The sequence below is a fragment of the Brienomyrus brachyistius genome, chromosome 8 (assembly GCF_023856365.1).
Source record: "Brienomyrus brachyistius isolate T26 chromosome 8, BBRACH_0.4, whole genome shotgun sequence".
Taxonomy (NCBI): Eukaryota; Metazoa; Chordata; class Actinopteri; order Osteoglossiformes; family Mormyridae; genus Brienomyrus; species Brienomyrus brachyistius.
Genome location: NC_064540.1, coordinates 16,633,932 through 16,649,178, shown reverse-complemented (window position 1 = coordinate 16,649,178; position 15,247 = coordinate 16,633,932). Strand labels below are relative to the sequence as shown.

General features: G+C 43.3%; 1 protein-coding gene across 1 annotated transcript in view; it reads right to left on the bottom strand.

The window, feature by feature from the left end:
- Positions 1–15,247, bottom strand: part of LOC125747930 (contactin-4-like) — a 122,050-nt gene that overhangs the window by 40,526 nt on the left and 66,277 nt on the right. The gene's annotated exons all lie outside the window — the stretch shown is intronic.

Here is a 15,247-nt window from a genome sequence, read left to right as displayed (position 1 = left end):
TCTATTCCAGTACCTGCTCTTTAATTCATTGTCATGGTGAAGTTCCTGATTCTCATTAATGTCTATATGCATGCGATCCATGTGTGGCCCGGGCTGCGTTCTGTCGGGATATACCCTGGTAGGGGGAGCTGTGTATCACAGAGCCGCTTGTAAGAGTCCGGTTTAAAAAAAAAAAACAAAAGACAGCACGACCCCAGTCAGAAGTGCCGTCTTACTATCCAAGTGTGGAATTACTCTAACCAAGAGCTCCGGAGTTCTGAAGCGCCTTTAATGAACAGGCGCGTACCATTTCCCCGCTGTGCCTAATCAAACTGGCTCGCTCGTTAACTGGCTGGTAATTAAACAAAGCAGGCATGGAAGATTCCCCCCTTTTGCTCTTCCTATCTGCCTGGTCATTCATCATAGTGGGATTCCATGCTGCAGTTTGCAATTGCTATGAGAGCCCAGCAAATAGAGCAACGCAGCTTTAAATCCCACTTCCAGGACAGGTGAACACAGAACGGCTCTGCGGCTATACGCCTATATGTGTCACATGTGCATCAAATCGTTTGTGCACGTTTGGGCTCGGATACTACAGATGGTGAGCTGCATTGCAAATCGCTTATTATAAAAAATTGGCCCTTGACTGTGACCTTGTATAGAAGAGGAACGTCCATTGTGAGATACCAAGAAATTTAAACTGCACGTATTCTATTCTTTATGTCAGGCATAATGCACAAGCATTGTGGTGTTTAATTTGATAAATGAGGCTACAATTCAATACACTTACTGTAGTTTTCTACGCAATCGAAACGATTATGAATTACTTTCTGAACAATGTGTGCATTTTTTACGGGCTGGCAGAACTAGTTCAGATCACTGTTCATCGGTAATCTTGTGCTTGAAGGCATTCCAGAGTAGAATTTACAAAAGTAAATATAATCACATGACACTAATTACCAACCAACCAAACTGAGGAGTGCAGTGCAGTTTAATTCAGTTCGGATTCAATATTCAGCTGTCTATTCACAAATCCTGGCTTATATGTATCAGCTAAGTTTATAACACAATTTTACACAAAATTGAGTGCAACACATACATAGAATGACAAATGACAGATGTGCTTGGATCAGGAAAGGCTGCTGTTCAAAATCCAAAGGATGAATTTGTCCAGGAATGTTTTCATATAATATATTTTGCTGTGGATTAAAATTAATTTAACTTCATAAGTCTGTTGTCATGAAGAGGTGTGCATCTCTTGTCGAAGAGGAAGGGGTTGTCTTACAATACAGTATATAATTTCTCTTCACCACATTTTCTACGACCTCCCAGGTCTGACATTTAGACTGACGTACCATGGATTTCAGCAACTGGGGCAGCCTTAAACTCACAGCCACCTTATTGCGAATTAAAAAAAAAATCTGATCAGTAGAAATTTTCAATCATGGGTTGATTACTCCATTTCTTAAATATCTGGTTTTCCCACAACTGAATAATTTCCAGTTTTAATGTCACGTCTGCTTGGAGACCAAGGGCAGCTTGATGTCTTCTCCTCTGATTTATATCCCAACCAGCTTGACCTTCTTTTCACACTGCAAATCATCACTTGGGAGGGCTGAGTGTTGGTTAGAAGAGCAGCGCGGCCCTCGTATCAGTCAGGCACTCATACTTGTCGGCGCTTGGCAGTCTGTCGCACGAGCGTGCTGAGAAACTCAACCCTGTCGATTGCCCTCCTCCACGGGTAGAGCCAAGCCAATTTTTTAAGCTACTAAGATCTACCGCTCATAATTATCGTATGACACAAACCAGATTAAAACTGAAAATCTGAGCTATGGAAGATGATGTTTAAAAAGACATACTGAAGTGATGTAAAGGAAAAACAGCTTGCCCTAACAGCTAACTAGAAAGAAAGAAAAGGTACACATTTTATTCTGGGGGAGGGGGGAGGGGATCTAAAACAACCTACTAGTGTAAACAAAGCTATCACAGTTCCATGGCTTCAGATCATTGGTACTGTAATTTCAGCTTACAAAACAGTCAACTAAGGCAATTCTGTAACAGTAAGAGCCGTTACACAAACAGCCTATGAAGTTATCAGAAAGCAGAATAGTATAGCAGAAAGAAGTCACTACCGATATATTTCAATAAAAAAGGTCGTAAGAGATCCAAAAGAGATCTACATGCATATGTTCATACACTCTGTCAGCATCACTTTTTTCCTGCATGCTTGTGAAGATGTCTTCCAAGTAAGAGTTATTACTTTGAGGTGATAAACCCTAAGAGAGGACTGTCAGATGCTTGCAAAATATAATGTGCGTCACACGTAAACTGCAAGGGTAGCAGAATGTTTTTGATAAGCCAAAGTGAAATGAGAAGATAATAAAAACCCAAGAAATCACAAGGCACGCCATAAAAAATGTTAGAAGCATGCTGAAAGTTGAGGACCACTGTATATATTTGCTCTACAGTGAGCATGAAAACCTAGCATGCTCTGAAAAGAAACAGCTACCCCATCATTACCCGCAACTGGAAATATGACGCAAAAAAGAAAAAAACTACATTTGTTAAATGCGTTGTACCAGTTCGTGAAAATACATAAGAACTAAACTCATCACTTTAGTTTTTCCACAACTTAAAGAGTAACAAAACATTTTGACCCTTTTTTGATACATTTTTTCAATCATTTTCTAGAAATCAGTTACTTTGGTACATTTATTTATATCTGCATGCTTAACAGTCATTGGTCATTTTATATCTGTGCTTCATTTGGTTTGCCTAATTAAAATTAAAGTCCGATCTCTGCCGATCAGGGTAGATTGCCTCCACTCTGCAATGTGCTTAAGCTCGGTCATAATCATTCGCTGGACACTATGAACAGTATGAAAGTATTAAAAGGGCTTACTGCCAGCTAATTTGAAATGCTTACACAAGCAGTCCTAATGCGTCTATTAGTGTCAGTGTTCCGAGCCAACAGCTAGAACAAGCTCCTTGGCTTTGTTCATGTGTATCCTAATGTGATTAATATCAAAAATGTGTGACAGCGCCTCCTTGTCCACTTTGTACTGCATAGTAATTCCTCAAGGGATTCTACCACAGAGCCCATGCTTTAAACGCCACGCATATTTTTCTCAGCATGCATAACAAGCATTGAAATACAGTAATATTCATCAATCGATGTAAAGGCAGAGTTAGACGAACAAAACATCCTGCTACATCCTGTATTTCTCATGCTGAAGACCTTTACATCTTCATCTTGTAGTATTGATGCTGAAGCTTTTTGTTATGAATATTAATAATGATTCAGCAGAGCCATCATCTGCCATTAATAACATACACACAGATCATTCTGGCAACAATCTGCATTTTAAATTAAGGAATTAAAACAGCGTGTTGAGAACCACGCAGAAATCCAAGAACTATATATGTTGACTAATTCACAATGTATATAATGCAACAGAATATTATAGTTCCTTGGACTGGGTGCCACTGATTGCAAGGGGGAGCATGTCGATAATGCTCCCTAAACAGAAGTATAGTCAAAACAGTGTTTGTTCATGAATGCAATAATACCTTCAAAGTGGTCTGCAAATGCAGAAGGTTAACGGGTTTGGTTCATAGCTCTTGTGAAAACATGGGAAGTACAACAGCAACACAATCCAATCAATGTTCATTCAGGATTACCCAAGGGGTTTTATTCTACAGCGCAAGAACCAATTGCCCCCCCCCCCCCCATTCTGAAACTAGTAATATATTGTAAATGTCATTTTTATCAGGCATAGTCATCTCAGACAAACAGCTGGTAATATTCACCATCAGGAGAACGTTAACACAAGCATGGTGAAAGCATCAGTGACACACAGGCATAATGTCCCGCTAACAGTCTGACCACCGTACAAATTATTCCAGGCTCCCTCCATGTGGGCTCACCACAACAACTGTTACACAGCCTGAAACATAATAATCTATACTATTCATACAATGCCATATTGGTTCTCACAGCGGTGTTACAGTGTTAAGATAATGCAAATGTGAATTTTAATATTACTTAATTAAATAACAGGAGGAATAGTGGCATGGTTTACGCGACGGACTGGGCACCCACCCGGGGCCTTTGTTTGCGGGCTCTCAATGTTTCTCATGTCTGTGTCAGGTTCCTCTGGGTCGCCTGAGATTCCTCTGGCCGAGAAGGACAGACTGATGGATACGCATTTACTTTGATTACACACTAAGGATTTTTGTGATATTTATAGCAGTCCCTCTGTATCCATGGGTGATACATGGATACAAACCTACCACATATATACAGCAAACAGGAAAAACCATCCGCCAAGCCGATATACAATGTTATTTTCACAGACGTACATATGGTAAAGGTTAATTAATAAATTATTCACAGTAAGACATACACAGTAATAATGAAGTACAATATTAATTATTATATGGTACTGTACAGTACTGTATTCTGTCAAAAAAAATCTGACATTTTGGAATAATTCTCAAGAGATTATAGAGCAAAGAAAATCATGATTTTATACATTTCTTGTTTAGAAGAGGGATGTCAACACAAACACTGATAATGCGTCAAGTAGTCATGCACAAAACGACACTCCATGAACCATTTGCTATATCTTTTGACCCCACCAGATGGTGCTCTTGATTAGCTTTGTGGCATGTTTTGTGCCCTTTTTTGAACAGAGAGCATCATCTAGTGGGGTCAAAAAACACAGCAATTGGTTCATAAAGTGCCATTTTGTCCATTACTAGTGAGAACGCTACAGGCAGACTGGAGTTTGGCAGGGTAGCATAAGTATGGGGACAAAGTGAGACGGGCTGCTGGATTTCACCATGTTTATAGCCTGCACTCGAATGGCTAGTGGTTTGAAACTTATGACTCGGCTATTTATGGAATTTTCCTATTTTTTTCAACAGACTATAGCAAATCACAAATAACAAAAGCTGTGATTACTGAAACCATGGATACAAGGGTTCCGCTGTATTGTGATGCAGAATGATTTCAAAAAGAGAGAAGAGAACAATTATCTGTAACTAACTACGCGTAATGCAACAGACAGTGGGGGGAAAACAAGCCAGAAAAGTGGGTTATATTGCAAAAATGAACACATTAAGCTGAACGCCCTGCAGATCATGGTGGTCTGCGAGCCGTTTCATGGATATGCCAGGTGTGTGTTTAAGAAGGAAGCCTTACAGTGCACACTGCCCTAACGGCGGGAAGCTGCATGACCACACTGCCACTGCAGACAGTCCCACAAATGCTTTGTGCTCCTGATGTAAAGCAATCCACAGAGAAGCCACTGCCGCCTTCCTGCCTGTCTCACAACTCGATTACAGTGCAGGCCATTTGGATTACAGCACTGTCAGGGAGCCAGGTAACCCTTCCAGAGGGGGTACATACCACACAGGGATAGTCATATACACTAGCGCCTCCTCCCTTGTGCTCTGTGACAGGCTGCAGACTCACCCTGACCTAGCACTGGAAAATGATTATTGTTTTTATCCCTTTATTTTTCCTTCCTCTTCAACTCATCTTTGATCATTTTCCTTTCAGACTGGCGCTAACAAAGCCAGCTCCATCTGTCTTGAAACCTGACTATTACGGTCCCTAGAATTTGGCCCTAGCCTATGACCAGACAGCCCCGAGTCATTCTTTAAGCACCATTAGAAAACATTTTCATGGCTCATAGAAGCAGCCATGCATTGCAGGATCAGCCTGCATGGTGCTGCCTTCTCTCTGGCCTGGGAACCAGACAAAGTGATTCCAGCACTTCAGCCGTAGGCATGGCTGCGGTTCCTCATCTATCTATCCTTCTGGGGAGATGAAGGCAAAGGCAGCTCTTAGATGGCAACCATGGAACCCACCCTTCTGCCCTCATGGCCAACTGATGGCGTCACAAGTCAAATCTTTGGCTTTGGGATTCGAGGCATATCCCAGGTCCCTCAGCCTGCCAGAGTCTCTGACAGGCAAAGGCAGAGATTGGCAGTTCATCACAGCAGTTAATCCTCAGGGTAGGGCATCCTGGCTTGTGTTTTGTGCTTCCAGATGTGGTCACATGGCAAATCCTCTGAAACATGCTGTGCACCTCAAAGCATGCCACTTCCTTTTTGAGGGGGTTACGCTCTTCCTCTTGGGCTCCACAAGAAACACACCTCTAGTCCCACCACACAAAAAGCACAGTGAAAGAGTGAAAAATTATTCCATGCTACTTGAACAATTTTACGGAGCTGAAATAAGTGGACACCAGCAGTTACAAAATAAAACCCGTGCCCTCGGGTTTTGGTATTTGTTATTCTTATAGCATTTAGCATTCTCTCTATTTTGCCCGAACACCAAAATTGAACTTGCATTGTTGTCAGGTTCAGAAATGGAATTCTAGGAAGTTCAACTGGCCTTGAGCCAATGTTTATTAGGAAACAGAATGACAGCACAAAAAAAAAATCCTTCCATTTTTCCTTTATGGATACGCCAACACAAATCAAAAAATAAACATACGTATCCCACAGAGGAAGCTGCGTACATTCCTTTTTCCAATTTTGAAATGCTGATCCTCCCACAACAGGCAGCTAATGAAGACTTAAATCAGAGGTTTTAAAACTCCAGATTGTGCTCCCAATGCGGGCCCAGTCCATAATGCACCTAATGAATCAAATCAATGAAGAACCACCAAACTCCACCCATACCTGACTCGTCATAACCCCCAAATGACAGGAAGTCAAAACGATCAGCGAGCGCTAAATGGTCCCCATAACTGCTATATATTGAACTCTATTTTGAAAGTTATTGTTAATTCATTAAAGTTCAATGCTGTTTTGTTATTCAAAATAGTTCCTGACCTCTGACTCTGAACAAAAATCTGTTGTGAACCTTTCATTAAAAAGTTTAAGAACCTCTGGTTTAAATGGCACAATTTGTAGAAGGTGATTCTGTGAAGGGTCTTGTAACCCCAAACCCACTCAGTGTGCTTACAGATGCTGCCTCCCTTGTCCAGATCCCCTTTCACTGTACTTTCTCAACGCTGATCAGAGCACAGATACTTTCCGTGCTGATAAAAGGGTGTGAATTAATTATCACTTAATTTTAAAAAGCCAGAACTGTGTGGTATTGTGGTAACTAGTAGAGGAAACCGAACAGACATAACCTCCCCCCACCCTCCCCAAGCCTCTGCTTAAAGGTATTTAAAGCTTTTTTTTGAATATCACTGTGCCCCATCAGAAATCTGAATGGACGTTATGTCCCAGGGCAGTACAGTGCGACCAGCGAGCCGGCCCGAAACAGGGTTCACCCATCTCTGCTCCGTGTTTGGCACGGGGGGAGAGAAACCCCATTATCAGACAAGAGGCGCCATGCCAAGACCGTCTGTGGTGCGACCATGCTGTCCCAGGCTATATCTGGATGCTGACTCAGCCTTAGTGTTACCCTTTTCTTTTTTCACATCCTCTTATGTCATAGAGACCACATCACGTCACGACGCACGATGTATGAATGAAGGGGTGACTTGAGCACCTCGCAGGAAGCATTAGGCAACATAAAGTTGGGCAAGAATTGTGAGGAGGTATTTTCAAACATTCCCTCCCCGTTTAAGTTTGCCTCTGTGTGTATTCATGTGCACATTTTTTTTCTTGTCGTTTTTATTTGGGGGGGGGGGGGGGGGGACTCTTATTTTGTTTTAACAATCTGTTCTTGCAGTCACTTCTCATCTTGCATCTGAAGCTGAAAGGGTGTCACTTGCAGTCTCTTTCAAGGCCTTGTGCATTAAGGGAAGACCTCTGCTTCCCACTGTCAGTCGTTGTGTTACGCCTGTTTAATCATTGAGATAATGCAGACGACCCGACTTTCCTAATGGGAAAAAGACCTTTGAGGTAAAACTCAGAACTCAAGTCACATCTAATCACTTGCTGAACTCCGAACAATATCCATAGGCAATGTGGCTTTAATCTTATAATTTTTGTCTGTGCTGAATTTCCAGGCTTAAAAAACACTGAACGTTTGTACACTATAATAGGGTGTCACAAAATGAGATCTACTTCCAAAAGAGTTTGATTTTGAGAGATTTGATTATCAGTTATCAGCAAATGTAAAACTTGTACGCACGGACAAATAAGTCAGGCACGTCTCTCAGCGGAAACAAAGGGTAACGTTTCAGTCTCAGCCTCGCTTTTGCTGCGATAGCATCGTTTGTTGGTGACAGTGCTTTTTGTATTGAAAATATCAGGAAATACACTGTACTTTATATAATTTTCGTAGCCATTGCTCACTAAAAAGTTACATAATAGTTGTACAAATGTTACAACCTAAAAGTTTGTGATTTACAAACAAATTAACGAATACAGAGTAATAACAAAAATAAACAATGGACCGCACGGCATAGTCTAGTGTTGGTGCAGTATTGGGGCATGGCTTGGGGTCGTCATGATCTGCCGAGACCAGGGAAGCAGGGACAGGACTCAAGCGATCGGCAAACACGGGGTTTAATTGAGAACAGGCAAAACAACACAATGACATCACAATGACCGAACTGGGGAAACAAACTGAAATGCGGACTAAATACAGAGGACTAATGACAACAACCAGAAACAGCTGCTCACATAGGGATTCCACACGAGGTTAATGAGGGGGCGTGGCACACGGAAGTAGTGTACCATCGGGGCAGGACAGGGGTAGTGTTGGGGCACATTCTTTATCGTTTTGGAAGCCATTAAGAAAAAATGCTCTTCTCGTTCTATCCTGTTCAAATGCTAAAAAAAACATATTTACTGTATGTGTAATTTTTGGGGGCCAGGAACCAACTAATAGATTTTACATTGTTTCTTATGGGGAAAATTAGATCAGAACTCGAACCTTTGAGGATTCAAACCCGAGTTCTGAAATGATTAAGTTCGAGTTCTGAGGTACCACTGTATTTGATGGTTCTTGTTCCTCAAGATTTCCCAAAATGTGTAATGCTATATAAAAATGATTTAATTTAAATAAATGGAGAAATGGAAACATCAAAGCATCACTCTGGTAATGTGATCTGTGGTCTTTATTTCAAAAGTGTGATTGTCTTTGCTGCAAATATTGCTTAACGGAAATATCCGGAAGTTTCTTCATTACTCAATTCTTTACTTGTAAAAGGTCAGGCTTTCCAGGATTAGTTTTAATAAATTACCCTGCGATTTCAAACCTATATATTTGCCTGTTTAATAGTTTTCAAAGTGACCTGTGAAATCCTCTAATTCTGGATCCTTTTGTAACTGAATTTAAAGATCAATCATGCATTTGCAGGAGATAAGATAATGGAATGGAGAACTGATTCAACACTTAATCCAGGATATTCATCAAGCCATTAACTCGCGCTGCTGCTTACTAATTCGGCTGCCAGTACAAGCATTGCCCTATCATCTCTCCTGCACGAAGTCTACACCATATCGTTCCCAATCAGAGCTCAGCTTCATGACTGAGCAACCTTAAGCCACCAGTGCGATGACTAAGTTTGTTCATGTCCACTGGGTTGTACTGTAGCTAATATTGGCGGAGAGTGCCTATCCATCATAAACGGCAAATTGCACAGCAGGTAGGCGATGCTATCTCGTGTCACTAAGTCCCCGTTATTGTCCAGAGTCCAGGGAAGCAAGCATCAGTACAGTGGTCTTTATGGCCTTATTCCGACTAATCCCACTCGCGAGGTACCCAGCGTCTGCAGTTACAGCAGTTTTTCATACACCTGAGAAAGATCCTCGGTAAACAAACTGGTCCGGCACTGACTTTCATGAGGCCTGACATTCAATCTAATCACTTTGTTACCTGTCCTAGAATCTCATCTCTGACTAATGAGATGTTGTAGCTACGCAAAACTCAAATTCATTACGGTATATAAACGCTTCTATTATGAACAACCTGCTAATCAAGCTGCTGACAGAAACATTTCATCAAAACCCTAAATCCTTGCACTTTAAACCCTCCCCCCGCCACAAGCGCCGATCCTCACATTCGTCATTAACAACACTACATCCATCCATTTTCCAAACCACTTATCCTACTGGGTTGTGGGGGGTCCGGAGCCTATCCTGGAAGCAATGGGCATGAGGCATGAGGCACTCACACACCATTCACACACACACGCGCGCATTCCTACGGGCAACTTAGCAAGTCCAATTAGCCCATGTCAGCATGTTTTGGACCGTGGGGGGGAAACCGGAGTACCCGGAGGAAACCCCACGACGACATGGGGAGAACATGCAAACTCCACACACATGTGACCCAGGCAGAGACTCGAACCCGGGTCCCAGAGGTGTGAGGCAACAGTGCTAACCACTGCACCACCATGCCGCCCCAACAACACTACAGTGTATCATAATTTACCGTCTGCCAAAATCTTTCAAAACGGGTTTCGGTGAAGTCACAACTTCATTATCTACTGTACAGCATCACTGTTAATTTTATTAGTCATGTAAAGCAAAACTGAAAATAGAATGCATAAAATTTTATGTATTTGGTGTGCTTTACACTAAAGTGTAAATATGGTAAGTCGTGCTTATTAGATATGACTAGTCATTTCAGCAAAGCGATTTAAAAAACTTAATTAGTATTAGCTCAATTGCTGTAGACACTATGTCTTTGTGATTTCCAGTTCCTCAGAGGGGATCAGGCAAGACAATTACAGGCTAATTTGGGGAGACAGCTAGATAAAGAAATTTCTCTCAATGTGAATTAAATACAAACTAGGACAATTGGTATAAAGCATCTGATTGCCCCCCCACCCCCCAAATTCCACCTTCTGTGTTTCAGTTGTGTCAGTAGGTAATATGGAGAAAATACTGAACATCTCATCTTAATGGGTTTAACCATTCGATATTCACGGATTCCGTACAAAGTGATAGAAGAAGCATGGAGGAAAAAAATCCCCAAAGAACTCAGTCCAGTTCGTACCTCAACTAGAGAGGTTCTAGGTATGATGCCGCCATTAAGTATACACCCCTACACCTCAGGAAAAGGCGCACCTGAATACACAGTGATTTGAATATACAGTATGGTGTATTGCAAAAGTATTCAGATCCCACCTGGATCATTTTGTTTAATTTTTAAAAATTATGGCAACCGGTTAATCCCATTTGTTGAACATAAAATCGCAGTTTGATAACAAGAAAAAGTAATAAAATCATTTGAAAATTTCAATATCTGGCTGTAGCAGCTCCGTATAAAATATGTCTAAAGCCAAAATTGCTCTGGCTTGGTGAATTTTTATTTTCCCTGTCCTGCCTGGGAGTCCCGTCCTCCCAAGTTGCCGGTGGTCACTTACGAGCATCAAGTTGTCAAGTTCAGTCCACAAATTTTCAAGTCAATGCTTGAACCTGCAGACATTGACATTCATAAGCCACTCCAGAGCAGCAAACTCTGGGAAAGTGTCTCTCACAGTGTACCTGTCGGCAAGATTTTCAGAGCTCAGTGCAGACAGGCTGGACACCGGCAGCTCTTTCGTTACTGCTGATGGGACTGTTTTCCTGTCGACATGTCTTAAGGTCAGACCTATTAAATCTGATGTAACAGGTGCTTGGGCTGGTCTGCAGAGGTGACTGTATCTGAGGACTGTATCTATGCCTATTTTAGGTGTCTGTTCCTCAGAGAATGCAGTTTTTGTGAAATGTCGTGTTGAGGTTGCATGGAATCTACTTAATGGACAACTAATTCTTAACAATGAGACAATGCAGAAAAAGTAAGCTGGCTAGCTGTACTAGTGTATTTACATGCATCTAAGTTGTGGTAAATCCACCCAATTTCTGTACCGGCTTGTCCAACGCAGGAGCTCTGCAGCCAGTACCATTCACAGCTAAGCGCAATTTAGTAACAGTTCATCTTAGCATGCTTTTGACTGCAAGAGAAACCATTAGAAACCCTATGACGCGAACATGCACACATAGCAGAGACTCGAACCCTGGGACTAGAGGTGCGGTGCAACAGTGCTAAGCACTGCACCAGCCAATTACACATGTACTCATATATGTGTATGTGACACATATATAAGCACATGTAACAGTGATCAAAAAAGTTTACTGCTGGTAATCTAGCATCATTCAATGTAAGGATGCTATTAGGCAGAAAAATTTATAGGGAAAACCAGTCAGGAAGAAAAGGCATTTTCTTGAAACTAGTCAAGCGTTGTTCTTCTTCTTTCACTCGCTTCCAAGCTCCCGTAATCTTCTTTGTGTGAATGCAGTTTTCCCTTCACTGCAACCAGCACAGGAAAACTGAGGGATCAGCTCCTGCCACTGCATGCTGTGGCTTATATACAGCTCAGTCTGTATGCTGGTGCACACATTACATATTGTGATGCACTGTGACATGATGGCTCACTGGAAGTCCACCACGTCCCAGCAGGGGACCATCAGCAGCATGCAGGTCGAGGGAACATCTTCACCATCAGCCTCAAGGGGTACTAACACAACACAGCTGGTGACCGGTAATTGCCCCAACCAGGGAACAGGGCAGTCTTCCTTTGATGGACCTAAAACCCATGCAGATAAGAAGCCCAGGACGAGAGAAGGAAAGGGCCACAAATGGACTCTGCAGGAAAGTGAAAAGATCGTTGTCAGTGTGAGCGTAATCTCCCGGCATCTTCAGCACATTTCAGTCCTGGACTGGAGAAAAAACAGGAGACTAAGCCTGTTGCTCGCCAACTCCTTCTGATGCTCAGTACTATGGATTAAACAAAGGAGTATCTCAGTGTGCTTACGTGACATGATGAGAGGGAATGGTGACTGCGACAGGACTGGGCCTGAATTCTGGCTCCCTCTCCTAAAGAAGAGGCACAGACTACCTACCACTCACTGCCCTCTCAGGATTTTTATGCCTTGAAAGCTGAGATCTTGATCCAAGCCACTCCACTGACAGTGGCAACTGGTGTGGCTTAACCAACACTGGCTCCAGCAAGAGTTCCATGGACATGAGGCTGACCACTACGATGAGAATTGGATGACCAATCCCACACACCACAGTGTGTACACAGGCTCTAAAGCCTGGCTGGCTAGCTGAGGGACCCATCAGCGATTATTTGCCCCCCATGCAAAGCTAGGTCGTGTTGGTTGTGGCAGTGGTAGAACACATCGAAGAAATGAGAGGAAGGACTGAGAAGATCATGCCTTTTGTCAAGGCATACATGGAGTAATCCCAGTGAGGCCAGCAATGGACCCACAATCTGCCCACCCGTCCCAGTTTCACCCTGGAAATTAGTCCCTGTGCACATCACAAACACATCCTGGCTTCCTGGCAGTGGCCTAATACCATAGTAGAAAAGATCGGTCCAGTAAACTATTGGGTCCAATAGCTTGGTTGGTGCTCGACTGAGCTGGTCTATCATGTCAGAAGTCTGAAACAGTGAACGAAGCCAAAGGCCCACTTGTTCACCATTTGTACAGCACATCCTAACAAAGCCCACGTTGGAGAACACCTCAGCCCTCCCCAGCACCAAGAGTTGTCAAAGATCATGGATGGCCATTGAGTTGTGTTCTCCAGCCACCCACGTTGTACCCCATTCATCCTGGGATGCCCCTGGGGCTGTGATCCACCAAAGGCCCTATTATATCTTAGAGGTTTGGTAACAGATGGTCAAGGGAGAGGTTGAGAAGATGCAGCAGCTAGGTGGGATTAAAGAGTCCCAAGCCCCATGGTCCAGTCTCTAGGAGTCTTTACCTAGATGATGGCACCATCCATGCCGAAAGTTGCAGTTTGTTCGCTTCTGCAGTGTGGCAGATTCCATCTGGCAGTTAGGGCTCACTAACCCCATCCAGTGCCATTGAAGGGTCACCGAGAGCCACCACCTGCACTTCTTCATTGGATGTGGCCTGCTTTAACCAAAAGAGGAAAAAGCTGAGGCCATTCAGAATGCTTCCCATCCCCAAGAATCAGGAACAGGCCTTCCTGAGAGTGACTCAGTGCTTCATTACTGCAAAGAACCAGCCCAAATGTGACTGGTGGACCAAGAAGGCCAAACTCACCTTCCAAGTGTTAAAAGAGGCCATCACCACTGAAGTGCTGCACACCCCAGACTTTGAGCATCCCTGAAATGGGGCATCCATGAGATGAGGTATTACCTCCATGGGCAGCCCTTCACCCTCATTACAGATCACGCACCCCTGCAGTGGATTGCCAGGACCAAGGACACCAATTCCCAAGTGACCTGATTCCCGGGTTACTCCAAGACTTTGATTTCACGATGCAGCACCTTGGAACAGTCCATGGGGATGCAGAAGTCCTCTCCTGCATGGATCGTCATTTTGGGAATCTTGGTGGATGTTCCTCCATCTGTCCTTGCGCCTTGCCATCATTCTGAGCCTTGCTGTGCACCCTGGGACCCCAGTGTGTTGCTGGGAGGGCGGGGGGGGGGGGGGGGGGTGTGACACGATGACTTGCTGGGAATCCGCCACGCACCAGCAGGGTGCGATCGGCATCATGCAGGCCGACGGTCACCATGGTTTCCTTACCGTCAGTCTCATGGGGCGCTAACAGGACACGGTTAGTGACTGGTAATTGCCCCAACCAGAGAGCGAGGAAGTCCTCCTCTGCAGGGCATGAAGCCCAGGGACGGAAGAAGCACAGGGAGAGAGCTGGAAAGGGCAAGTCAGTCACGCATGCACTGCCATGGAAAGTGAATGCTGGATGACAGCCGCCTTAAAGAATACTAACTCTTGACTGACTTCCTTTCTATATATTTTTCTCTTTTAATAAACCTTTTGACCCTTTAGCGTAAAAGCAGGAACCATCACTTTTCAGAAACTTATATAGCGCCACTAAATTACTATAATAAGAATCGATCAAAAGCTTTAGAGGAAGCTCAAAACATGGCGAGCATGTGACCTGCAGAGAGATGACCCTGAAGAAAAGAGCCCCCACGAGACCCCAGTGGGGTGGGGGGACTGCATCACTTCCTCATCGACGCACAGACCTCACCTACCTACATTACATTTTCAACTCATCTGCAAGCTTAAGCTGTTGCTCAAAGACACACAAACATGATGAAATACCCTTAAGATCAAAAATCCAGTAATCCGCTCAGCTGCATTGTCAACTGAAACCTTTAAATTCTTTCAGCCATAATGTTCTCTCTTAAAATGAAACAAACTGCTATCGAGTTGAATTGTGCTGTCCTTAAGAAAAAGCATAGTTCAAAAGCTAAAAGGGATTCCATCTGAGCAAAGTACTCTGACCATATTTACCGTGCAGCTAACGGGATACCGTCCAAAATTTGTAATGACATACAGTACATTACACAACATGTTA